This window comes from Triticum dicoccoides, chromosome 5B (genome assembly GCF_002162155.2).
Source record: "Triticum dicoccoides isolate Atlit2015 ecotype Zavitan chromosome 5B, WEW_v2.0, whole genome shotgun sequence".
NCBI lineage: Eukaryota > Viridiplantae > Streptophyta > Magnoliopsida > Poales > Poaceae > Triticum > Triticum dicoccoides.
In genome coordinates, this window is record NC_041389.1 from 188,384,130 (window position 1) to 188,410,374 (window position 26,245).

The 26,245-nt window shown below is 48.6% G+C and overlaps 1 pseudogene; it reads left to right on the top strand.

Annotated features, from left to right (window-relative positions):
- LOC119304951 lies at positions 1-20,852 on the top strand (annotated as a pseudogene).
- The last annotated feature ends 5,393 nt before the right edge of the window (positions 20,853-26,245 follow it).

Below are 26,245 nucleotides of genomic sequence, written 5' to 3' on the forward strand. Positions count from 1 at the left end.
ATGAAGTTTACCATTGAATTAGAAGATGAAACTGCTGGTCAAGATAAGAAGAAGAAGAGAGCCAGAACCACTACTGCCCAGGTTCTTGGAAATCTCTCTATGAGGAGAGACTCTGAAGAGGAAGAAGAGGTTGCTGCACCAGCACCCAAGGCACAAAAGCTAATGGGTGATGCTATTAAGTCAGGGGTTGCAACATCAAAGCCCAAGGAAGCACCCAAAGCTGCCCCCAAGCCCAAGACTACACCAAAGAGGAATACTAGGAGTATTCCAGCTGCTGAGAAGAACAAGGCCCCAGTGCCTGAAGTTGCTGATGAGGAAGATGATGAAGGACAAGTCCTGAGAAAGCTAAAGCCCAAGATTCCAGACCACAATGATGCTCATCCTGTGGCTGAGAACATGAAGTTGAGAAAGGATGCAGGACTCAGATTGTGGAGTCTGTCAGATCCATATGCTACCAGTAGAAGGACTGCTCTTGACTATAGGTTCCACACTAAGGAACAACAGGACTTCTATGAGACAGTGATGTTGGACAAGAAACCAATAGTGTGTGATATGAGGTGGGTCGACTGGACCTACATGAAGGAAAATGAGGAACACTATCCTGGAGTGCAAGACAATTTTGTTGCTTGTGGAGTTGCAGACTTTGTTGGGCAGAAGCTCACAAAGTGGAATGATGAGCTCATTATGCAATTCTACTCCACAGCACACTTCTATCCAGATGGCAGGATAGTTTGGATGTCTGAAGGTACAAGGTACCAGTCACCAATTGAGAAATGGGCCAGTCTGATCAATGCCCCAAAGGAGAGTGAAGATGGCTTGGATGTCTATGCCAAGAAGAAGATGGACCACCACACCATGGCTCATATGTACAAGGAAATTCCTGATGCTGCCGTTGAGACTAATAAGTTTGGGTCAGTCCACTTCCTTCTATCAGGGCTGCCAACAATCAACTGGATCCTAAGGCACACTCTGTTGCCCAAGTCAGGTGACCACAACATGATTAGAGGGCATGCTATCAACTTGCTGCACTTGTTTGATGTGCCACAGAAATTCAAGGTCATGAGCCTCATTGTTGAGACCATTAAGAGGACAACAGCAGATCAGAAGAGGAGTTGTGGGTATGCCCCATAGATTCAGGAGTTGATTAACTCAAAGATGGGCACAGGAACTTACTTGCTGGATAAGGAACGTTTTGCTATCTATCCAGACTTTGAGGACAATCAAGTTGTGATGAATGAGAATGAACCATCATCAGTGCAAGCTCAAGAAAAGAAGGAGAAGGCAAAGAGAGAGAAGGATGCCAAGATGCCAACTCAAGAGGAGGCATCTGAATACTTTTTGAAGAACAAGCAGGAGCAGCTTGAATACTTGATAGCATCAACACTGAGGATTGAGAAGGGGTTGGCCACCCTAACTCAAAACTAGGAGAGCCTGGAAAGAATCATGGAACAAAAATTCTATGATCTAGATGTCAAAGTAACTGAGATTCAGTCAGTTGTGGAGCAGCTCTAGGATGACATGCAGGAGAGGAAGGGCAAGACTACCACTGAAGCATTTGCCAGAGTGCCTAGAGCTCATAGGTTAGCTGCAGTGCCTATGACAGACTCCAGAGCCACATCATCTACACCAGCTAGAACTCCTACAACTCCAGTTCAACCAGCTCCATCACCAACTCCTCCAGCTCCATCCACTTCAACTGAAGCCTTCATCCAAGGATCCATCTCTACACCACCACCTGAAGATCAAGCCTGAGAGTCGATCTAGCACTATGCATTTTCTATGAACTTTTTGGTAACTTGTTGCCAAAGGGGGAGAAAAATGTATAGATCACAGGCTTCCAGAGAGAGAGTGTTGCTTTTGTTCTCTCTTGCTTTGGTGGTTAAACCTTTGTTTGCTTTTGATTGCTTGAGATACTATGCTATTATCTGTGAGACATTGATGATCATGTGTTTGATCATAAGGCACACTTGTGCTTGTTAGATGATATTATCTTACCTATCCTTAAATGATCATTCACTTTGCTTGGTGATGAGTGCATGTATTCTATCTTTATTATTTTGAGCGCTCCACCAAGATGTATGTGATATGGAAGAGTAACCCATGAGCCTAATTCCTTGTGCATTTGCAGTCCAAAGCAAATTTTAAACTATGCAAAATTTAGGGGGAGCTCTTGCTTATCACATACTTCTCAAAGCGATGATGTTTTTCAATCTTATTATCATTTGTCGAAGCTTTGATCTATATGTTGTCATCAATTACCAAAAAGGGGGAGATTGAAAGTGCAACTATCCCTAGGTGGTTTTGGTAATTCATAACAACATATAGCTCATTGAGCTAATACTATTCCAAGACTATTATTTCAGGAAAGCTCAATGAAAGGCATGGCATGGATGATGAAAGTGGATCCCTCAAAATATCAAGGACAAAGGATTGGCTCAAGCTCAACAGCTCAAGACTCTTCATTTTAAATTTTAGTGATCCAAGATCACATTGAGTCTATAGGAAAAGCCAATACTATCAAGGATGGATGAGGTGTTGCTTAATGAGCCTCTTGCTTCATGTGCTTAGTGATATGCTCCAAATACCCTCAACTACTTTCTCACATCCACATATGACCTAAACCCAAAGTCAAAATCGGTTCCACCGATTCTTTCTATCCGGCGCCACTGAGTTCAAATGTCATAGCCACTTCCACAAACCCTAGGCAAATCGGTCTTACCGATAGGGATCTCGGTCTCACCGAGATGGGGTTGTCATCTCTCTGTTTCCCTTCGTAACGTTTCAGTCTAACCGAAGTGAGCGATCGGTCCCACCTAGATTGCAATGTAAACTCCCTATTTCCCTTTCGTAACATTTCGGTCTCACCGAAATGAGCGAATCGGTCCCACCGAGTTTACCTGATCAACTCTCTGGAAAGCTTATTACCAAAATCGGTCTCACCGAGTTTGTGTAATCGGTCTCACCGAGATTACGTTATGCCCTAACCCTAACCATATCGGTCCTACCGAGTTGCATGTCGGTCCCACCGAAAATCCTAACGGTCACTAGGTTTACTAAATCGGTCTGACCGAGTCTGTTGAATCGATCCCACCGAGTTTGGTAAATTGTGTGTAACGGTTAGATTTTGTGTGGAGGCTATATATACCCCTCCACCTCCTCTTCATTTGTTGAGAGAGCCATCAGAACAAACCTACACTTCCAACTTACCATTTCTGAGAGAGAACCACCTACTCATGTGTTGAGGCCAAGATATTCCATTCCTACCATATGAATCTTGATCTCTAGCCTTCCCCAAGTTGCTTTCCACTCAAATCTTCTTTCCACCAAATCCAAATCCCATGAGAGAGAGTTGAGTGTTGGGGAGACTATCATTTGAAGCACAAGAGCAAGGAGTTCATCATCAACGCACCATTTGTTACTTCTTGCAGAGTGGTGTCTCCTAGATTGGCTAGGGGTCACTTGGGAGCCTCCGACAAGATTGTGGAGTTGAACCAAGGAGTTTGTAAGGGCAAGGAGATTGCCTACTTCGTGAAGATCTACCGCTAGTGAGGCAAGTCCTTCGTGGGCGACAGCCATGGTGGGATAGACATGGTTGCTTCTTCGTGGACCCTTCGTGGGTGAAGCCCTCTGTGGACTCGCGCAACCATTACCCTTCGTGGGTTGAAGTCTCCATCAACGTGGATGTACGATAGCACCACCTATCGGAACCACGACAAAAACATCTGTGTCTCGAATTGCGTTTGAATCCTCCAAACCCTTCCCTTTACTTTCTTGCAAGTTGCATGCTTTAATTTCCGCTGCTCATATACTCTTTGCATGCTTGCTTGAATTGCGTGATGATTGCTTGACTTGTCCAAAGATAGCTAAAATCTGTCAAACTCTAAAATCGGGAAAAGGTTAAGTTTTTAATTGGTCAAGTAGTCTAATCACCGCCCCCCCTCTAGACATACTTCAAGGTCCTACACTATCCCTACAAAATCATATAGTCTGGCTATGCTCTATCTTCATCACACAAATTATTTAATCATGCACAACCCCGATGACAAGCCAAGAATTGTTTCATACTTTACTATTCTCAAACTTTTTCAACTTTCACACAATACATGAGCGTGAGCCATGGACATAGCACTATATGTGGAATAGAATGGTGGTTGTGGGGAAGACAAAAAAGGAGAAGATAGTCTCACATCAACTAGGCTTATCAATGGGCTATGGAGATGCCCATTAATAGATATCAATGTGAGCGAGTAGGGATTGCCATGCAATGGATGCACTAGAGCTATAAGTGTATGAAAGCTCAACAAAAGAAACTAGGTGGGTGTGCATCCAACTTGCTTGCTCACGAAGACCTAGGGCATTTTGAGGAAGCCCATCATTGGAATATACAAGCCAAGTTCTATAATGAAATATTCCCACTAGTATATGAAAGTGACAACATAGGAGACTCTTTATCATGAAGATCATGGTGCTACTTTGAAGCACAAGTTTTGAAAAGGATAGTAACATTGTCCCTTCTCTCTTTTTCTCTCATTTTTTATTTTGGTGGGCTCCTTTGGCCTCCCCCCCATTTTTTTAAGGTCCGGAGTCTCATCCCGACTTGTGGGGGAATCATAGTCTCCATCATCCTTTCCTCACTTGGGACAATGCTCTAATAATGAAGATCATCACACTTTTATTTACTTACAACTCAAGAATTACAACTCAATACATAGAACAAAATATGACTCTATGTGTATGCCTCTGGCGGTGTACCAAGATATGCAATGAATCAAGAGTGACATGTATGAAAGAATTATCAAGGTGGCTTTGCCACAAATACGATGTCAACTCCATGATCATGCAAAAGCAATAAGACAATGATGGAGCGTGTCATAATAAACGGAACGGTGGAAAGTTGGATGGCAATATATCTCGGAATGGCTATGAAAATTCCATAATAGGTAGGTATGGTGGCTGTTTTGAGGAAGGTATATGGTGGGTGTATGGTAGCGGCGAAAGTTGTGTGGCACAAGAGAGGCTAGCAATGTTGGAAGGGTGAGAGTGCGTATAATCCATGGAATCAACATTAGTCATAAAGAACTCATATACTTATTGCAAAAATCTACAAGTTATCGAAACGAAGTACTACACACATGCTCCTAGGGGGATAAATTGGTAGGAAAATACCATCGCTCGTCCCCGACCGCCACTCATAAGGAAGACAATCAATAAATAAATCATGCTCCAACTTCATCACATAACGGTTCACCATACATGCATGCTATGGGAATCACAAACTTCAACACAAGTATTCCTCAAATTCACAACTAATCAACTAGCATGACTCTAATATCACTATCCTCATATCTCAAAACAATTATCAAGCATCAAATTGATCATAGCATTCAATTCACTTTCTATGATAGTTTTTATTATACCCAACTTGGATGCCCATCATTCTAGGACCAATTTTATCAAAGCAAATACCATGCTGTTCCAAGAGAATCTCAAAATAATAGAAGTGAATCATGCGAGATTAATAATTTCTACAAAATAAAACCACCGCCGTGCTCTAAAAAGATATAAGTGAAGCACTAGAGAAAAATTGTCTAGCTCAAAAGATATAAGTGAAGCACATAGAGTATTCTAATAAATTTCGAATCATGTTGTGTCTCTCCCAAAAGGTGTGTACAGAAAGGATGATTGTGGTAACTAAAAAGCAAAGACTCATATCATACAAGACGCTCCAAGCAAAACACATATCATGTGGTGAATAAAAATATAGCTCCAAGTAAACTTACCGATAGACGAAGACTAAAGAGGGGATGCCCTCCAGGGCATCCCCAAGCTTAGGCTTTTGGTTGTCCTTGAATTATCTTGGGGTGCCATGGGCATCCCCAATCTTAGGCTCTTGCCACTCCTTATTCCGTAGTCCATCAAATCTTTACCCAAAACTTGAAAACTTCACAACACAAAACTCAACAGAAAATCTCATAAGCTCCGCCAGTGCAAGAATGAAAAACCACCACTTAAGGTACTATAATGAACTAATTCTTTATTTATATTGGTGTTAAACCTAATGTATTCCAACTTATATATGGTTCATACCCCCCGATACTAGCCATAGATTCATCAATAATCAAACAACACATGAAAAAGAGAATATGTCAAAAACAGAACAATCTGTAGCAATCTGTAACTTCTGAATACTTATGGAACTCTAAAAACCCTAACAAAATAGGAAGTCCTAGGAAATTTGTCTATTGATCTACTGCAAAAAAGAATCAACTAAAAAGCACCTTTCTGTGATTTATTAAAATTATTCTCGTGCGCACAATAGTTTCTGTTTTTCGGCAAGATCAAATTAACTATCACCATAGGTTATCCTATAGGTTCTACTCGGCACAAACACTAATTAAAACATAAAACCACATCAAAACAGAGGCTAGATGAATTATTTATTACTAAACAGGAACGAAAAGCAAAGAACGAAAAATAAAATTGGGTTGCCTCCCAACAAGCGCTAACGTTTAACGCCCCTAGCTAGGCATGATGATTTCAATGATGCTCACACAAAAGATAAGAATTGAAACATAAAGAGAGCATCATGAAGAATATGACTTTCACATTTAAGTCTAACCCACTTCCTATGCATAGGGATTTTGTGATCAAACAACTTATGGGAACAATAATCAACTAGCATAGGAAGGCAAAACAAGCATAACTTCAAGATTTTAAGCACATCGAGAGGAAACATGATATTATTGCAATTCCTACAAGCATATGTTCCTCCCTCATAATAATTTTCAGTAGCATCATGAATGAATTCAACAATATAACCATCACATAAAGCATTCTTTTCATGATCTACAAGCATAGAATTTTTATTACTCTCCACATAAGCAAAATTCTTCTCATTCGGAATAGTGGGAGTATCATAAGAGACTCAAATACTATAAATTGTTTCCATATTAAAAGAGTAATGTTCAGAAAAAGGGTAATCATAATCATGGAAAGTTTTATAAATATAATCATCACTACTTTTTATAGCATAAGTTTCATCAGAATAATCATCATAAGTAGCAACTTTGTTCTCATCATAATCAATTGAAACCTCTTCCAAAATAGTGGATTCATCACTAAATAAAGTCATGACCTCTCCAAATACACTTTCATAAATATTATAAGATTCAACACCCTCCAAAATAGTGGGATCATTGCTTCCTAAAGATGACACTCTTCCAAACCCACTTTCATCAATATAACCATCATAAATAGGAGGCATGCTATCATCATAATAAATTTGCACATCAAAACTTGGGAGGCTAAAAATATCATCTTCATTAAACATAGCATACCCAAGCTTGGGAAAAGCATTAATTGCAGCAATATATTCTCAAACATGTCATTCTCATCAAACATAGCATCCCCAAGCTTGGGCCTTTTCCTATCATAAGCATAATCACTCTCATCATTAATAGTATGGATAGCACCAATAGTATACCAATTACCATCATCACAATGAGTAATAGGAGCAACATCATTTGGGAGGGATACCTTTCTACCTTTGCTTCTCTGTCTTTTCTTTTTATTCTTCACATCATGTGTGCGTTCAACCCTCTTTTTGAGCTCCTTATTAATGAGATTGGTTGAATAGAAAGGTCCTCCTCGTTACCTGATTCATCATAAGAAATACTAGGAGGATATTGGCAAGTCTCTTCCATTTAATTAGTATTCTCTTCATCTTCCATTTGCTTTCTTTCCTTTATATAATTGGCAACATAAGGGTTTTCAATGCAATTCACCGCACAATACATAAAAATTTCTTCTAGATCAAAATCAAGAGCTTTATCAAGGACAAATTCAGGCATATCTTTAGTTATACGTTTTATTTCTTCATAACCCAAAAGCAAACTAAGTTCATTATGATGTGCAAGGGAAATCAAGTCATCACATTTTTTGGACACGATACGATCATGAAACAATTTGCATTGGGGACACGATACGATCACGTTCATTGCAAAGTTCACAAGGATGGCAAAGAAATTTTAAATTTTCTGTACAAGCATCTAGCCTTTATTGCAACCATTTAGTTTCTAAATACTTATTCCTCTTGCAAAATCTATCTTCCCTATTTGGTGTGTACTTGCAAACTCTATGCACTCCACAAAAATTGACATGCTTATAAGAGACATTTTCATCATGACTAGTGCAATAATCATTAGTACCATGGATATTCAAAGATTTCATACTAACAACATTGCAATCATGCTCCTCATTCAAAGATTTAGTGACAAACATTTTATAGACTTCTTCTTCTCGCACTTGAGCACAATTTTCCTTTCCATCATTCTCACGAAAGATATTAAAAAGATGAAGCGTATGAGGCAAACTCAATTCCATTTTTTTGTAGTTTTATTTTATAGACTAAACTAGTGATAAAACAAGAAACTAAAAGATTCGATTGCAAGATCTAAAGATATACCTTCAAGCACTCACCTCCCCAGCAACAGCGCCAGAAAAGAGCTTGATGTCTACTACACAACCTTCTTCTTATAGACGTTGTTGGGCCTCCAAGTGCAGAGGTTTGTAGGACAGTAGCAAATTTCCCTCAAGTGGATGACCTAAGGTTTATCAATCCGTGGGAGGCGTAGGATGAAGATGGTCTCTCTCAAATAACCCTGCAACCAAATAACAAAGAGTCTCTTGTGTCCCCAACACACCCAATACAATGGTAAATTGTATATGTGCAGTAGTTCGGCGAAGAGATGGTGATACAAGTGCAATATGGATGGTAGATATGAGTATTTGTAATCTGAAAATATAAAAACAGCAAGGTAACAAGTGGTAAAAGTGAGTGTAAACGGTATTGGAATGCTAGGAAACAAGGCCTTGGGTTCATACTTTCACTAGTGCAAGTTCTCTCAACAATAATAACTTAATTGTATCATATAACTATCCCTCAACATGCAAAAAAGAGTCACTCCAATGTCACTAATAGCGGAGAACAAACGAAGAGATTATTGTAGGGTACGAAACCACCTCAAAGTTATCCTTTCTAATCGATCTATTCAAGAGTCCATAGTAAAATAACACGAAGCTATTCTTTCCATTCGATCTATCATAGAGTTCATACTAGAATAACACCTTAAGACACAAATCAACCAAAACCCTAATTACCTAGATACTCCAATGTCACCTCAAGTATCTGCGGGCATGATTATATGATATGCATCACACAATCTTAGATTCATCTATTCAACCAACACAAAGAACTTCAAAGAGTCCCCCAAAGTTCCTACCGGAGAGTCATGACGAAAACATGTGCCAACCCCTATGCATAAGTTCACAAGGTGAACCCACAAGTTGATCACAAAAACATATATCAAGTAGATCACGTGAATATCCCATTGTCACCACAGATAAGCACATGAAAGACATACATCAAGTGTTCTCAAATCCTTAAGGACTCGATCCGATAAGATAACTTCAAAGGGAAAACTCAATCCATTACAAGAGAGTAGAGGGGGAGAAACATCATAAGATCCAACTATAATAGCAAAGCTCGCGGTACATCAAGATTGTGCCGAATCAAGAACATGAGAGAGTGAGATCAAACACATAGCTACTGGGACATACCCTCAGCCCCGAGGGTGAACTACTCCCTCCTCGTCATGGAGAGCGCCGGGATGATGAAGATGGCCACCGGTGATGGTTCCCCCCTCCGGCAGGGTGCCGGAATAGCATCCCGGTTGGTTTTTGGTGGATACAGAGGCTTGCGGCGGTGGAACTCTTTATCAATTGTGCTCAGGGAAGTTTTCGGGGCATATGGATATATATAGGCGAAAGAAGTCGGCCAGGGGAGCCACGAGGGGCCCACAAGGGTGGGGGGCGCGCCCAGGGGGTAGGGCGCGTCCTGCACCCTCGTGTCTTCCTCGAAGCTTCCCTGACGTCTACTCCAAGTCTCCTGGATTGCGTTTGTTCCAAAAATAACTCTCCCGAAGGTTTCATTCCGTTTGGACTCCGTTTGATATTCCTTTTCTTCGAAACACTGAAATAGGCAAGAAAACAACAATTTGGGTTGGGCCTCCGGTTAATAGGTTAGTACCAAAAATAAGATAAAAGTATATAGTAAAGCCCATTAAACATCCAAAACAGGTAATATAATAGCATGGAACAATAAAAAGTTATAGATACATTCGAGACGTATCAGGGTATTATCCATCTGGAGAGCCCAGAACCTGGGTATGTCTTGCGTCTCTCGCTTGCTCATGCCGACCTCGCCTATGGAGCCCACCGGTGCCCTCGAGCCTCCTCCTTTCTTTAGCCATCCTTTAGCATCTGCCATGCGCCCACCACGACACAGTTAGCGAGGAATGCAGACATTGGATTTTAACATAAAGTGGTTTCAAATATTTGAAAATCCAAATTAAGATGGATCCAGCCTTATGAATCGGATATCATGCCATTTGTAAACCATATTTATGTATGAACGGTGTTGTGCTTTTGAAAGTATATATATAAAATGATGTATATAGATTTGTATTCGAATACAAAATGGATCCTGCCCGAAAAAGAATACAAATAGGATTCGAATTGAGTTGGCACGGTAAACCTGCACTCTTTCTCTGCAAAAAATTGAACGAAGCAGGGAAACTCCCAGTAACCGCCCGAAACCAAAATCTACGAGATGGAAATTACTACCTATCCCTGACACGCAAAGCCTATCAGCTCGATTTCTATAGGTTTCGATAGGGGTAGGCTTGTAATTTCACCCAAACGTGACTTAACTGCCTCCGCCTCTCACCTCCCCGGATTCATACATGGTGGGCGCCAAAACACAGTTTCTCCTTGGCCGAAATTGCCTCTCACCTCCCTCCCCAATTCATACACGGTGGGTGCAAAAACAAACTCTTCTTAGCCAAAATCTCCATCGAGAAATATTCGGTGTATGCGAGATTACCGTCCTATCCCCAACCGACTAATATTGTTGTGATGTAGGAAATTTTAAATGGGGGCTAAGTTTATAAATTTACTCGCATTTGAGACAAGTGAGCCCCGTAGACATGGTTCCCCCCTTCCTCTCTCCCTCCGTTCCCCATTTGTACTCCGTGGGCACCAAAACACCCTCTCCACCGCAGTCTATCGGTGTACAAAGTGTGGGTACTTCTGTAACCCTCACTTGTGCACGGACGGTTGCGGCCACGCGTACAATATGGCTTGGCAAAGCAGAGGAGGACGGCAGAAGGCAAGGCGGGAGCATAGAATATCAAAGCAGACGCTCAAGGCAACAAGCAGTAGGAGGCGAGCAGGGGCACACCCGGCAACAAGCCTTGCCGAGGCGACCTGCGAATCCCCCCGGCAAGCTCCTTGCCGGAGCGGCCTGCGAAGAGACCAGCAAGGCCACCACCCTTGGGGTTGAGAACTCTGATACCATCGACAACGTTAAGACCCAGATTTTGAGAGCACATGCCTGGTAGCATGCAGCCCCTCACAAAGATTTGCAACCCACGAATCCACGTGGGATTAGAAGGCAAAGACCCCCGACAAGACCCTTGTTGGGGACGACTCCAAGGCCCCTAGCAAGCCTTGCCGGGGACGATCGCTGAGCCGTGGCCAGACCCGCGCCCGGCAAGGTTTCACTGGTTCACCACCAATCCAGTACGACGATAGGCACGCCAGCTAAGCAGGCACCTGCATGGCGGCATGCAAATCTTCGTGGAAGCGTACCATTTCACCAACACAGCAGCTGGTTGGCCAGCGTGGCGCTGCATGCCTCGTCGGCCCAGACGCGTGGCGAGGCGAGGAGGAGCGGCGAAGGACGAGATGGCCTTTGTTGCCGTCCCCAATAAAGCGAAAGGACACGTAGGCAGTGCATTAAATGCACTTGTCCTATGTTAATCGAGCGATAAGCTCATACCACTGTAGCCTGCCACCTCCTGTGTGCCCCTGTGGCAACCCCTTTGTGTATAAAAGGAGGCCCGAGGCACACAGATAGAGGATTCAGACTTTTGGACAAAGCACGCACCATAGCTAGTTCAAAAGGTCAAGAACACACATATAACCATAAAAAAGCAGGACTAGGGTATTACGCATCTTTGCGGCCCGAACCTAGATAAAAGTCATCTGCGTGCTAAAGGCTCAACCTGCTCTTCGTGCAACTAATCTCCCGCCGAACGTAGAAAGGATCCTTGTGACCCCATAGGTGATCTGTTTTGCCAACATCTTTGGCGCGCCAGGTAGGGGGAGTTCGTTGTGAGAATCTGGTCTGTAGTTAGTACAGTAGCTCTTTCATCGCCATGGCTCCAAAGAAGAAGACGACTGTGGCGATCGGCCCATCCGAGGCCGCTCCGCCCGCACCGCGCGAACGGGCGACGGGGCGGGCGCCGGTGGTGGAGGAGATCGAAATCGCCCGCACCATCTGAATACAAGAAGTCAGGCAGTCGGCGTCCTCCGCACCGACGATGGAGGTCGGCGCGCCACCGTGCCCAAGGATGGAGCTGTGCCACCTGCAGGTGGTGCGGGGACCTCCAAGGGCAGAAGATTGACTTCGCCAATGCGTGTGCCGCGGTCTCCTCAGCTCATGCACGATGAACCATGCTGCATTGTTCAGGATCCCGGGCATCGCCACGGCAAGAGCCCTCAGCGTCACTCTCAAGACACGCAAGGCCGACATGCACGCCATGATGCAGGCAAAAAGAGCGCGTGCTATCGAATCGTGATGGGACTCCTTCTAACATCGTTAGAAGTCCGAGTTCCTCCCATTCCTCTCTCCTGTCGCTGCCACCCACGCGAGCGGAAGCACTGTCGTGAGTGCAGCTCCTCCTTGACTTTCCTCCTGCCCAGAGAAGCAAGAAGAGTGGAGGCCTGCTATCCATAGCCTTATTGGCCATGCCAACAGGGATGGCCACCAGGGAGCAAGCCCCTCACGGCGCCGAAATGATGAACCGACGCGTGCAGGCAGTGGAAGGGTCGAGGGAGCTGCAACCACGATGCACCCCCCTCCGCCCTGGTCGGCCCATCGGGGCGATGCCCGGGACAACGTGTCCACGGCGTCGTCAGACCCGTGGACGTGCCCTGACCAACGGTGAGTTCTTCGAGAGCGCCTCAAGGAGGACGCCTGGACTACTATCGAGCGGCAACGGGAAGCATGCCACTAGTCTGATAGGCATGCTGGGCCCACTGAGTACAGGCCTGCGCTAGGGGATGCTAGCGACCTGACATAAGCAATCACTTTTCCAGAATTCACCCGCGAGCTGCTGCAGTTCCAGTGGCCCAACACCCGCACGTTCAAACCAGAGGTCCCAGAGAAGTACGACGGCAAGACTCACCCGTTTGAGTTCCTGAGTGTTTACACTATTGCGATGCAAGCTGCCGGGGCACGAAACGACAAGATACTCGCCAACAATTTCACGTTGGCACTTAAGCCCAACGTAAAGTCATGGTTGATGCATGTGCCGATAGATTCCATCGCTTCTTGGTCCGACCTGTGCCACAAGTTCATTGGTGCCTTCACGGGCAGCCACATGGCTCCTGGACAGGCAAGCGACTTGCACGTGATCCCTCAGAGATACGACGAATCTTTGTGCAAGTACGTATAGAGGTTTAGCCATGTGCAGTACAACATCCTCGATGTTCATCCCGCCGCCGCGATCAGCGTGTTCCACCAGAACGTGAGCAATTGAAAGATTCCTGGTGTTGGGTAACGTAGTAATTTCCAAAAATTTCCTACGCACACGCAAGATCATGGTGATGCATAGCAATGAGAGGGGAGAGTGTGTCCACGTACCCTCGTAGACCGAAAGCGGAAGCGTTAGCACAACGCGGTTGATGTAGTCGTACGTCTTCACGGCCCGACCGGTCAAGCACCGAAACTACGGCACCTCCGAGTTCTTGCACACGTTTAGCTCGATGATGTTCCCCGTACTCTGATCCAGCAGAATATCGGGGAAGAGTTCCGTCAGCACGACAGCGTGGTGACGGTCTTGATATTCTACCGTCGCAGGGCTTCGCCTAAGCACCGCTACAATATTATCGAGGAGAACTATGGCGGAGGGGGGCACCGCACATGGCTAAGAGATCAAGAGATCAATTGTTGTATCTATGGGGTGCCCCCTCCCCCGTATATGAAGGAGTGGAGGAGGGGGCCGGCCAAGGGGGGTGGCGCACCCTAGGGGGGAGTCCAACTCGGTGGGAGTTGGACTCCCCCCTTTCCTATTAGGAAAGGGAGAGGGAAGGAAGAGGAAGGAGGGAGGAAGGAAAGGGGGGCCATCCCCCCTCCCAATTCGGATTGGGCTTGGGGGGCGCCCCTCCCTTGCTCCTTTCCCCTCCTTTCCACTAAGGCCCAATAAGGCCCATATACCTCCCGGGGGGTTCCGATAACCTCCCGGAGCACCGGTATTTCCCAATCTAACCCGAAACCTTTCCGGTGTCCAAATATAGTCGTCCAATATATCAATCTTTATGTCTTGACCATTTCGAGACTCCTCGTAAAGTCCGTGATCACATCCGGGACTTCGAGCAACCTTCGGTACATCAAAACTCGTAAACTCATAATAAAACTGTCAACGAAACCTTAAGCGTGCGGACCCTACGGGTTCGAGAACTATGTAGACATGACCGAGACATATTTTTGATCAATAACCAATAGCGGAACCTAGATGCTCATATTGGCTCCTACATATTAAATGAAGATCTTTATCGGTCAAACCGCATAACAACATTCGTTGTTCCCTTTGTCATCGGTATGTTACTTGCCCGAGATTTGATCGTCGATATCCAATACCTAGTTCAATCTCGTTACCAGCAAGTCTCTTTACTCGTTACGTAATGCATCATCTCGTAACTAACTCATTAGCTACATTGCTTGCAAGGCTTATAGTGATGTGCAATACCGACAGGGCCCAGAGATACCTCTCCGACAATCGGAGTGACAAATCCTAATCTTGAAATATGTCAACTCAACAGCTACCTTTGCAGACACCTGTAGAGCACCTTTATAATCACCCAGTTACGTTGTGATGTTTGGTAGCACACAAAGTGTTCCTCCGGTAAGCGGGAGTTACATAATCTCATAGTCATAGGAACATGTATAAGTCATGAAGAAAGCAATAGCAACATACTAAACGATCAAGTGCTAAGCTAATGGAATGGGTCAAGTCAATCACATCATTCTCCTAATGATGTGATCCCGTTAATCAAATGAAAACTCATGTCTATGGTTAGGGAACTTAACCATCTTTGATTTACGAGCTAGTCATGTAGAGGCATACTAGTGACACTATGTTTGTCTATGTATTCACACATGTATTATGTTTCTGGGTAATACAATTCTAGCATGAATAATAAACGTTTATCATGAGATGAGGAAATAAATAATAACTTTATTATTGCCTCGAGGGCATATTTCCTTCACCTAGACAGTTGGCCATGAACAAGGGCGCGATGTTGCCAAGCTGTACATTCTGGCTGACAGATGTGCCCGAGCAGAAGAAGGAAGGAAGTACCCCAGCGAAGACGCCGATGTGGGAAGTGAATCTGAAGACGAAGACATCGTCGCCCCAGCAAAGAAAGGCCGACGGCGTAATAGGAAGCGCAAGGGCAAGACCGTGTGCTTGCCCTCGAGGAATCTGGCGACCCCAATAGCACCAAGAAGGCCAAGGTTGACGACCCTGGCAAGGAGATTGCCGGGTGCAACACCTGCCGGCCCTTGGCGGCTGCCAACAAGTCAAAGGGCTCCGACAAGCAGTACTGCAAGATCCACTGCACCAAGGGCCACGACCTCCAGAACTTCCGCCAAGTGGAGCTACTGATAGAGAAGCAAAGGGCTGAGTACGAGAGACGAGACAAGGATTAGGGCCAAGGAGGCGCTGAAGGGTCCGGCAAGAAGCGTGGCGGCCAAGGGGGACGTGGCAACAAGGAAAAGCAACAAGAGAGGCCTGCCCGAGGCCGTGACAAGAAGGAGGAGGATGATGATCATGATGATGATGACGAATCCACCAAACATGAGTTCCAGAAGGCAACAGAAGTCATTTGTGTCGACGGAGCTGCTTTGCTGCATTCTTCCCACCGCCAACTGAAATAGTGGGCGCGTGAGATTAATGCAACGGAACCAGTAGTTGATGCCCAGAAGCTGTTGATGTGGTCCCACACGCCTATCATTTTCGACGCTGAGGATCACCCCGATCGCACCACTTCGGTCGGGTGTTTGCAGTTGTTGGTATCCCCAACAATACACAACCTCCAGGTGACGAAGATGTTAGTTGACGGTGGGGCCAGCCTTAACTTGATATCGCCCAACATGGTCAAGAGGCTGCAGATCCCCGATGAGGATCTCGAGGAGACGGGCACGTTCCAAGGGATCAATCCGGGGAGGAGTTAGCCCAAGGGAAAGGTCATGCTATCAGTTTCATTTGGTGGCGACGTCACCTATAGGATGGAGAGGATCGTTTTCGGTGTCGCTGAGATCCCATTACCATACAACGGGATCCTTGGTCGCCTTGTGCTGGCCAAGTTTATGGCGGCGTTGCACTATGCATACAAAAAATTGAATATGCCTGGCCCAATTTGCATCATCACCGTCAGTTGCGACAGGAAGGATGCGCTCGTTTGCGCCGATCAGCTCTATCGAGGGGCGGTTGCAGCATCTTCCACCAAGGCACCTGCTCCTGCTACCGAGAAGAGGATCAATAAGGCCTCGACCGCCGGTAGGACACCTGGCTCCGGCAAGGGCTTCTGTACCCTCTCTAGCAAACGCGCCTCCTCGGAGTGCTGTGTTTCCGCTGGAGATGTACAAGAGAGCTCTACCGGCAAGAACAAAAAGTCCAAGGCGGTCCCCCTGGAAACTAAGAAGGTGTCTGTCAAGGAGGATGTCACGGGTGGAGCTTTCTTCATAAGCTCCAACCTCGATAGTAAATAGGAAAGCGTGCTCGTCGCCTTCCTGCGGGCGAATGTCGACGTGTTTGCATGGCAAGCATCCGACATCCCCGACATTCCCAGGGAGGTGATTGAGCACTATCTTGCTGTCTGCCCCCATGCGAGGCCCTTCAAACAAAAGGTCAGAAAGCAAGCTTTGGAGTGACAAGAGTTTACCGTCGAGGAGATCAGGAAGTTGGAGGTGGCAGGTTTGGTCAAGGGAGTTCTCCACCCGACATGGTTGGCCAATCCGGTTGTAGTACGTAAGGCAATGGGAAGTGGAGGCTATGTATCGACTATACTGATATTAATAAAGCCTGTCCATAGGATCCTTTCCCATTGCCACGTATCGATCAGATAGTGGACTCCACTACTGGGTGCGACCTGCTGTCATTCCTTGATGCTTACTCAGGGTATCATCAGATTTTCATGACAAAGGAAGATGAAGAGAAGACCGCGTTCATCACCCCATGTGGTACGTACTGTTTTGTACGGATGCCTTTCGGGTTGAAGAGCACTGGTTCAACATTCGCTCGAGCAGTCCAAATTGGTTTTGAGACCCAACTCCGTAGAAGTATGGAAGCTTACATGAATGACATAGTGGTCAAAACCAAGGACATGGCTACGCTCGTGCAGGACTTGGAAGAAACTTTTGCAAACTTGCACAGGATCAACCTCAAGCTCAACCCAGAGAAGTGCGTGTTCGGCGTTCCGTCCGGCAAGCTTCTTGGTTTCTTTGTGTCTCAACGCGAGATCGAAGCAAATACCGATAAGATCAAAGCAATCGAGCAAACTGAGGCGCCAAAGACGGGTCAAAGATGTCCGAAGGCTTGCCGGCTGCGTCGCCGCCCTGAGCAGGTTCATCTTTAAGTCTGGTGAGTGTGCCCACCCCTCTTTCCAGATTTTGAAAAAGGCGGGTGCAATGAAATGGACCCCGGAGGCAGAGGCAGCACTATAGGACTTGAAGAGATACCTCTCCTCTACAACAATTCTGGTCGCGCCCAAGCCACAAGAGTCATTGCTGCTATACCTGGCGGCAACAAATCATGTGGTTAGTGTTGCGCTAGTGGTGCAGAGAGAAGTTGAGGAAGAGGCGACAACAGCGGCAAGGCCCTTAGGAGAAGAACTGGACCCAGCAGGATCTGACCCTGGCAAGGGAGAGTCCCCCGACAGGATCGAATCCCGGCAAGGTAGTGCCTGCGCAAGTAAGCGAGGTAAAGTAGAAGAAGAAGGTGATGCAGGACCCAGTCTACTTTGTCAGCTCCCTCTTGCAGAGGGCTAGGTGAAGGTATTTTGGGATGCAAAAATTGCATTTCGGCCTCCTTATGGCCTCGAGAAAGCTGCATCATTACTTCCAAGCACATGAAGTCACCGTCGTCACACGCCTCCCTTTGCAATAGATCTTGCATAACCCAGATGCAACCGAGAGGATCGTGGAGTGGGCTATGGAGCTGTCAAGGTTTGACCTTAAGTTCGAGAGCAGCTCAACGATGAAGAGCAGAGCCTTGGCGGAATTCATAGCAGAATGGACATCTACGCCCGACGAAGAAGTTCAACAAACCACCCTCCCGGCAAAGAGGCAAGTAGTTATTGGATTATGTACTTCGATGAGGCTTTCTCGTTACAAGGTGCTGGTGCCAGCGTGCTGCTCGTCACCCCCACCGGAGAACGCCTCAAGTACCTGATCCAAATGCACTTCCCCCGGGAGAGATCGACAAACAACACCGCAAAATACGAGGGGCTGTTAGCTGGTCTCAGGATCACGACAGACCTTGGGATCAGAAAGTGATGCGGAGCATCCTTCGGCCATCCCCATGGACCTATAATCGTCTCACCAAGCACCAAGAGGACCCATCACTAGAGCACGAGCTAGAGCTCTCGAGACCGAGGTGACTTCTCTCAGTGATATCTCATATGATCCTCTCGAGACATGGTTACTACCTAAATCAGGAATGTTGTGCATGATTAGGTACCAAGAGGACCGTCCCGAGCATGTACATGAAGATGGTCAAGACCCCAAGTCCACGGAAGAAGAGAACCAACAAAATAAGGCGAGAACAGCCTCCACGCACCGGACATCCGGCCATGGCCCCGGACATCCGGCCCCTGGAGATCTACATGGCCAGGACTCTGCCGAAGAAGCTACAGGAACTGGACATCCGGCGTCCAGCCCGGACATCCGGCCCGCCTCACCGGCCGGTCTCTGCCCCGGACATCCGGACACGCCGTCCAGGAAGCACAGAAGCATGCCCCGACAGCCCGGACATCCGGCCGCCACCCCGGACATCCGGCCTCTCCTGAAGCACCGAACATCCGGCCCCCCGCCCGGATATCCGCCCCGTCCATCCAGAGAGCAACAGGGCCAACTCCACCAGCCCGAACAACCGGCCGGTCAGCCTGGACATCTGGCCCGTCGCGAACGCCCGGACATCCGGCCCGATGCTCGGACATCTGGCCTCCTCCTTCCTGCATGCAGCACCTCTGGGCCGAGGCCCATGTACCCCTTCACCCCTTAGACTATATATGCTCCCCTTCCACCTACGTTTTAGGGTTAGGATTGTGATAGCTCATTTGAGATAGAGAATTGCTCATCCGTACCGGATCTACTCCTCGTGAGGAACCGCACCTCTTCGGAGGAGATCCATCCGGAGAATACAATCAAGACCTCCTCACGGAGAATAACGGTTACTCTTGTATCGGAGAAAAACGGTCATAGCCGAGGAGCGGCGCCAGCTCGATCGGATCGTCGCGCTGGCCAACAAGACATCCACCATGCCAGCTTCGGCTAAGAAGCCTGCTGACGAAGCCTCGTTCCAGCCCTCCAACGAGACCAAGAAAGTCAAGCTGAACATGGAAGACCCCAGCGGCAGCAAGTACATCGTCGTGGGCACTCGGCACGACAGCAAATAGGAAGGCGAGCTTGTCGACTTCCTCTATGAGAATTGGGATATCTTCGCATGGGCCCCAACGGACATGCCGGATATTCCGAGGAAGTACGCCGAGCACAAACTCCACGTCCACAAGGACGCCAAGCCTATCCGTCAACCCTTACGTCGCTTTTCCGAAGAGAAGAGACAAACCATCGGTGAGGAGGTTGCCAAGCTCTTGGCGGCCGGCTTCATGATGGAAGTGTTCCACCCCTAGTGGCTGGCCAACCCAGTCCTCATCCTGAAGAAGAACAAGACCTGGCGCATGTGTATAGACTACACAAGCATAAACAAGGCATGCCCCAAGGATCCATTCGCCCTCCCGCGGATCGATCAAGTTATAGACTCTACTGCCAGCTGTGATCTCTTGTCCTTCCTGGATGCTTACTCCAGCTATCACTAGATAAAGCTGGACCCGGCCGATGCCCTGAAGACGTCCTTCATCACACCCTTTGGGGCGTATTACTACATCACCATGTCATTTGGTTTGAAGAATGCCGGAGCTACCTTCCAACGCTGCATGTAGAAATGTCTGCTGCCGCCACTCGGCCGCAATATCCAGGTCTACATGGACGACATCATGGTGAAGACCAAGCAGCACCTGACGCCGGCAATCAGTGTGAGTACCAGATCAAACTCAACCTGGAGAAGTGCAATTTCGGCGTGCTGGCTGGAAAGCTAATCGGCTTCCTCGTCTCGGAGCGCGGCATTGAGGCAAATCCGGAGAAGATCAAGGCCATTGAGAGCATGCACAAGCCAGCCCGGTTGCGGAGTGTCTAGAAATTCACCGGCTGCTTGGCCTCGGTCAGCCAGTTTCTCAGCCAGCTGGGTGAGAGGGCCTTGCCCCTGTATCAGCTGATGAAGAAGACGATGTCGTTCGACTGGAACGACCAGTCGGACGAAGCCTTCCAGGATCTCAAGAGCATGCTCTCCATTGCACCCGTCCTGGCTGCGCCGACCAAGAAGGAGCTGATGTTGCTCTACATAACCGCCACCTCGCGGTCGGTCAGCACGGTGATGGTGGTCGAGTGACTAGAGAAGGGCAAGATCCAGTCCGTCCAGCACCCGTTCTATTACCTGAGCGAGGTGCTTTCCGCCTCCAAGCTGAACTACCCGCACCAACAGAAGATGTGTTCGGCGTGTATTTTACCACCAAGAAGTTGAAGCAGGATTTCCAAGAGCATGTTGTCACTGTTGTTAGCACGGCCCCCATCGGCGAGATCATGGTTGTCGGGATGCCTCTGGCCAGGTCGCCAAGTGGGCGATCGAGCTAGCCGGCCACACCATCCTCTATGAGCCCCGCACCATGATAAAGTCCCAAGCTCTAGCCGACTTCCTCGTCGACTGGATCGAGAGCCAGTACCTACCACCACCACCGGATTCGACGTACTGGCACATGCACTTTGATGGCTCCAAGATGCGCTCCGGCTTAGGGGTCGGCATCGTGTTGTCTTCCCCGAAGGGCGACCGGCTTCGATACACACTCCAGATCCACTTCGCTGCCTCCAACAATGGTACCGAGTACGAAGCCCTTGTGCATGGCCTCCAGCTTGCCAAGGAACACGGCATTCGGCGCATCCTATGCTATGGCGACTAGGATCTTGTTGTGCAGTAGTGTTCTGGCGAATGGGACGCTCGCGACGCCAACATGGCCAGCTACCGCTTCCTCGTCCAGCAGATGTCCAGCTTCTTTAACGGCTGCGAATTCCTCCATCTCCCGCGCACAGAAAACGAAGTCGCCGATGCGCTAGCTAAGATCAGGTCATCCCGGCAGGCCATCCCATCCGGCGTCTCCCACGAGCATCTGAACAAGCCATCCGTCAAGCCGTCTCCGGACTCAAAGTCCATCTTTGTCCCCGACGACCTGGCTGCACCTCCTCCCAGCCTGGGGACTGCCAAACCCGTCCCGGGGACTGCTGCCCAGTGACTGCCTATCCGGCCCAGGGGTTGCCGAGCCCGAGCCAGGGACTGCCACGACAAACTCAGCCGACGGCAACTCTGACCCGATCCCAGGGGCTGCCGAGCCTGGCCCGGGGCCTGCCCTACTCAACCCGGTCACCGTTGTCCCCAACCCAGGGGCTACCGCCCCCGGCTCAGGGGCCACCGCCCCGGAACCCGCCATCGTGGCAGTCTTCACCGTAGTGATGGCTCCATCATGGGCCCTGCCCATCTCAAAGTTCCTGGAGAACGGGGTTCTCCCCATGGAGGCGACCGAGGCTCGGCAAGTCCAATGTCGGGCGTCCGCCTACAGCATCATCAACAACGAGCTCATCAAGCTCAGCTCAACAGGCATTTTCTAGCGCCGCATTGAGCAGGACAAGGGAATAGAAATCCTCCTCGGCATACATCAGGGCGAGTGAGGGCACCATGCTGCCTCAAGGTCCCTGGTGGCCAAGGCTTTCCGCCATGGTTTCTACTGGCCTACGGCCCTCCAAGACGCCGAGTCGCTTGTCCTCAAATGTGAGGGATGCCAGTGCTTCAGCAAGCGCAGCCACCAGCCGGCTTCAGCCCTGCAAACCATACCGATCGCCTGGCCCTTCGCGGTCTCGGGGCTCGACATGGTGGGAACTTTCAAGACCACTCGAGGCGGCATGATGCACTTGCTGGTGGCGGTGGACAAGTTCCCCAAGTGGATCGAAGCACAGCCAATAAGGAAGTTGGAGCACGGCCAACCAAGAAGCTGGACGGGCCGACGGCCGTCCGTTTCATCAAGGATATCGCAGTGACCTGCAACGTCCCAAACAACATCATCACGAATAATGGCACCAACTTCGCCAAGGGCATGCTCGCGCAGTATTGCTCCGTCTCTCGCATTTGCCTCGACTTGGCTTCTGTGGCATACCCGCAGTCCAATGGCCAGATCAAGTGGCCAACAACCTCATTCTATCTGGCATCAAGCCACGGCTCATGGAGCCGCTTGTCCATTCACCCGGCAGCTGGTTCGATGAGTTGTCGGCCGTCCTCTGGAGTCTCCGCACAACGCCAAACCGGTCGACCGGGTTCACCATGTTCTTCCTCATCTATGGAGCCGAAGCCGTCATCCTGACCGACATAGAGTTCGACTCGCCGCGAGTCGTGATGTACCGCAAAGCCAAAGCCAAGGAAGCCTGCGAAGATGGTGTCGACCTACTCGAAGAAGTGCGCCTCTTGGTGCTCAGCCGGTCAGCCATCTATCAGCAAGGCCTGAGGCACTACCACAGCAAGAAGATCAAGCCCCTCGCATTCTGCGAGGGAGACCTTGTCCTCCGACTCGTCCAGCAGCAAGCCGGCCAGCACAAGTTGTCCTCCCCATGGAAAGGCCCCTTCATCGTCAGCAAAGCCATGTCTGACCGCAATGTGTACTACCTCATCGATGCCCGCAAGTCGAACAAAGCACAAGAGAGACACTACAAGTGAAAAGACAACCCAAGAATGGAATGCAGAACTCCTCCGCCCACTTTATAGTTAGTTGTCTGCACGTATGTATCACTACCTTTTGTAACCATATGAAAACTATGGGGTCCCCAAACGACACTCGGGGGCTTCCCTTTCCAACCAAATTATTGTGTCTCACACACTTGTGCTTTTTTTCTTAAAACCCGCCACCGATGGGTTGACTCTCTCAAACACAGGGGCTCGGGGGCTAGCCGGTTTGGCCACCACCCGCCACCTTCCTTAGCAAAACTTGGCGTGTTCAGGTCGCCGCAGCCCTCCACTTTGCCCTACGCAACAGAACCAGCTTCGGCTGTTGGCCGGCCAAAAACATGGGCCAAAGCACCAGCACACTATGAATACTAAGTTAGGTCCGCCGGGTTGGCCAACCCGGTCCCGACACCTTAACTTACCGCACGACCGGCTAATCGCCAACCGGCTTTGCAGGGTTGCCACCAGCCAGCCCAGTGGGTGTTTCACTCATGCTCAATGTTTGAAGAGCCTAAGTACTGCACACACCTTTCAAGGGTCGAACTCCTTGTCACGGACCAGAGCCCGGCCGTTCGACTCGTGGGGGGAGGCCCAAGAAGGGAAGCAAGCAAGAAAACGGCTCAAAAAACAGAAGCAAAAGTGCAAACACTCACGAAATATTTACATCACAAGTTAAAATAGGCCCAAGGCCAGAGTTCATTACATTACACCCAAAACCCTCCAGTGGGAGGGTCGACATACTACCTAATGGAAATTATTGCAAAGACAAAAGGGGGCGTCCACAGCTTCAGGCATCTCTAGCACCGGGTTGCGCAGCTGCCGACTCTCCCACAGTGGCCTCCGGGTCACTAAGGTGCCAGTATCCCCCACTTCGGCGTCCTCGTCCCTTTAGACGCATGTTTCCTCGGAGCTACCCTCCGGATCGTCAAGAAGCAGGCCGAAGTCCTCAACTAGAATGACTCCGCCATTATCCATTCGCTCCGGCTGGAACTCGTCGTGAATCGTGAACCCAGCGGTGTAGCTGTCCTGATCGGCGATACATCCGGCCTCCGCCTGCAACTGGAGCTCTGCGCTGGTTCGCTGGCCCATTAGCCGATCCAACACCAGATCTGGATACCAAGACATCACAAACCGGAGCGCCATCTCAGCGCCGGCACGAGTGGGGGAGACACGCCACGCGTGAAGCCGCTCCGGGCCCGCCTCCAACCACCATGCCAGCCGCGAGAAGCTGTTCGGCACAACGGCGCCAGGCCAGAGGGCCACCGTCATCCCCACACCAGCCTCGGAGAGACGTGCCATATGCTCACCCAACACTCGCAGACGAGCTTTGGCGGCAGCCATGATCTCCGAGAATGTCCATGCGATCTGCAGGTTGGTCCCGAAACCCACGACCCCCTATGGATCCCGCTGGAAGCGGGCGACCCCCTTCGCCACCCTGTGCGTCTCCGGGAAGTGCCCTATGAAAAGAAGAGCAAGATGTCGGTTCAATATTTGTCGTATCTTGTAGTAGGGGTCCTAAGCTAGGCGTCTTGGAGCGATGGTAACATGGACATGGATTTTACCCAGGTTCGGGCCCTCTTGATGGAGGTAAAACCCTACGTCCTGCTTTTGATTGTATTCATATGGGGTATAGTACAGAGTACATGTATCTACCACGAGATGATAGTAATGAATATGAGATTGTCTATTGACTAGCCTGGCCTCGGTTTATATAAGACACCGGAGGCCTAGGGTTTAGGAGAGTCCTCGCCTTGGGCGCCAAGTCTTGTGGAGTCTTCCTTGTATGCGGCAGGAGCTGTCCGAACTGGCCCATGAGTATACGGCCGTGGAGGTCCTCGTCCCAATCTAACTGATCGGGAGACGATGTGGTGAGTACCCCCTAGTCCAGGACACTGTCAGTAGACCCCTGAACCAGTCTTCAAGTTGGGGACGCTCCTTGATTCTTCCGAACAATTCTTCATCCTTGGTCGTTGGTCTTGAAAACTGGTTCAACAAATCTTCTCATCTTCGATCTTGAGATTGCCGAAGTGCGTCCGAAGAGTGTACACGTCGGATATCCGAGGAGCCCCTTTAAGTTTTTGGCCTTTATCAATGCCTTGTTATTTTTATGCCACACCTCGGGTTTGGAGTTGTTCCAGGGAGCAGTGTCCTTTTGCAGCCGAGCACTAATGCCGGACTGCATTCGAGATATCTTTTGCAGCCGAGCACCAATGCCGAACCGCTTCCGAGCTCCAACGCCAGAATGTATCCGAGCTCCACCGCCGGAATGTATCCGAGCTCCACCATCAGACTGTATCTGAGGAGTATTGTTACAGCCGAGCTCCAACGCTGAACTGCATCCGAGCTCCAACGCCGGACTATGTCCAAGCTCCAACACCGGACTATATCTAATGTGTCATAGATCACCTTGGTTCAAAAAATTTGAAGGAGTTTAGCCGAGCATAATGCCAGAAATGCCCTCTACGGAGCCAGCCACTAGTGTCCGAGCTTTATGTCGGACTCCTTCCGGGGCGTCTATTGTAGTCGAGCACCAACGCCGGACTGTATCCGAGGTGGTGCACCACCTCGGCCATGGGCTGATTTTTATGAATTTAATTCCGAATTATGCAATGTAATGTCTGCCGAGATGTATAGCCAGTAGCCCTCAAGGTGCGTGTTGGCCTAATATCCGGAATGCACCTGAAGGAAAAAATCAAACCGCTGACCCTAGTAGCCCCTGAGACTCAGGTCGATTCATAAAAATCAGCCTGAGGATCAATTCCCAGCTCGGCAGCATACTTAGGAATAGAAACATGGTGTGCAAAGTCCTCGAGACTCAGGTTGGGTGCGGCCGACCAACCTGAGGATAATAATCTCCTCGAAAACAATATTGCGCTTTAAATTTTCTGCATTGGATTGTCAATGCAGTAGCCCCCGAGACACTGGTCGGGTGGCAACACCAGATTAGGGGATCGATGTGCCTTTTTAATATTTGCAAATAATGAGCCCGAAGCCTAGTAGCCCCCGGGTCTTAATGCGGGCAC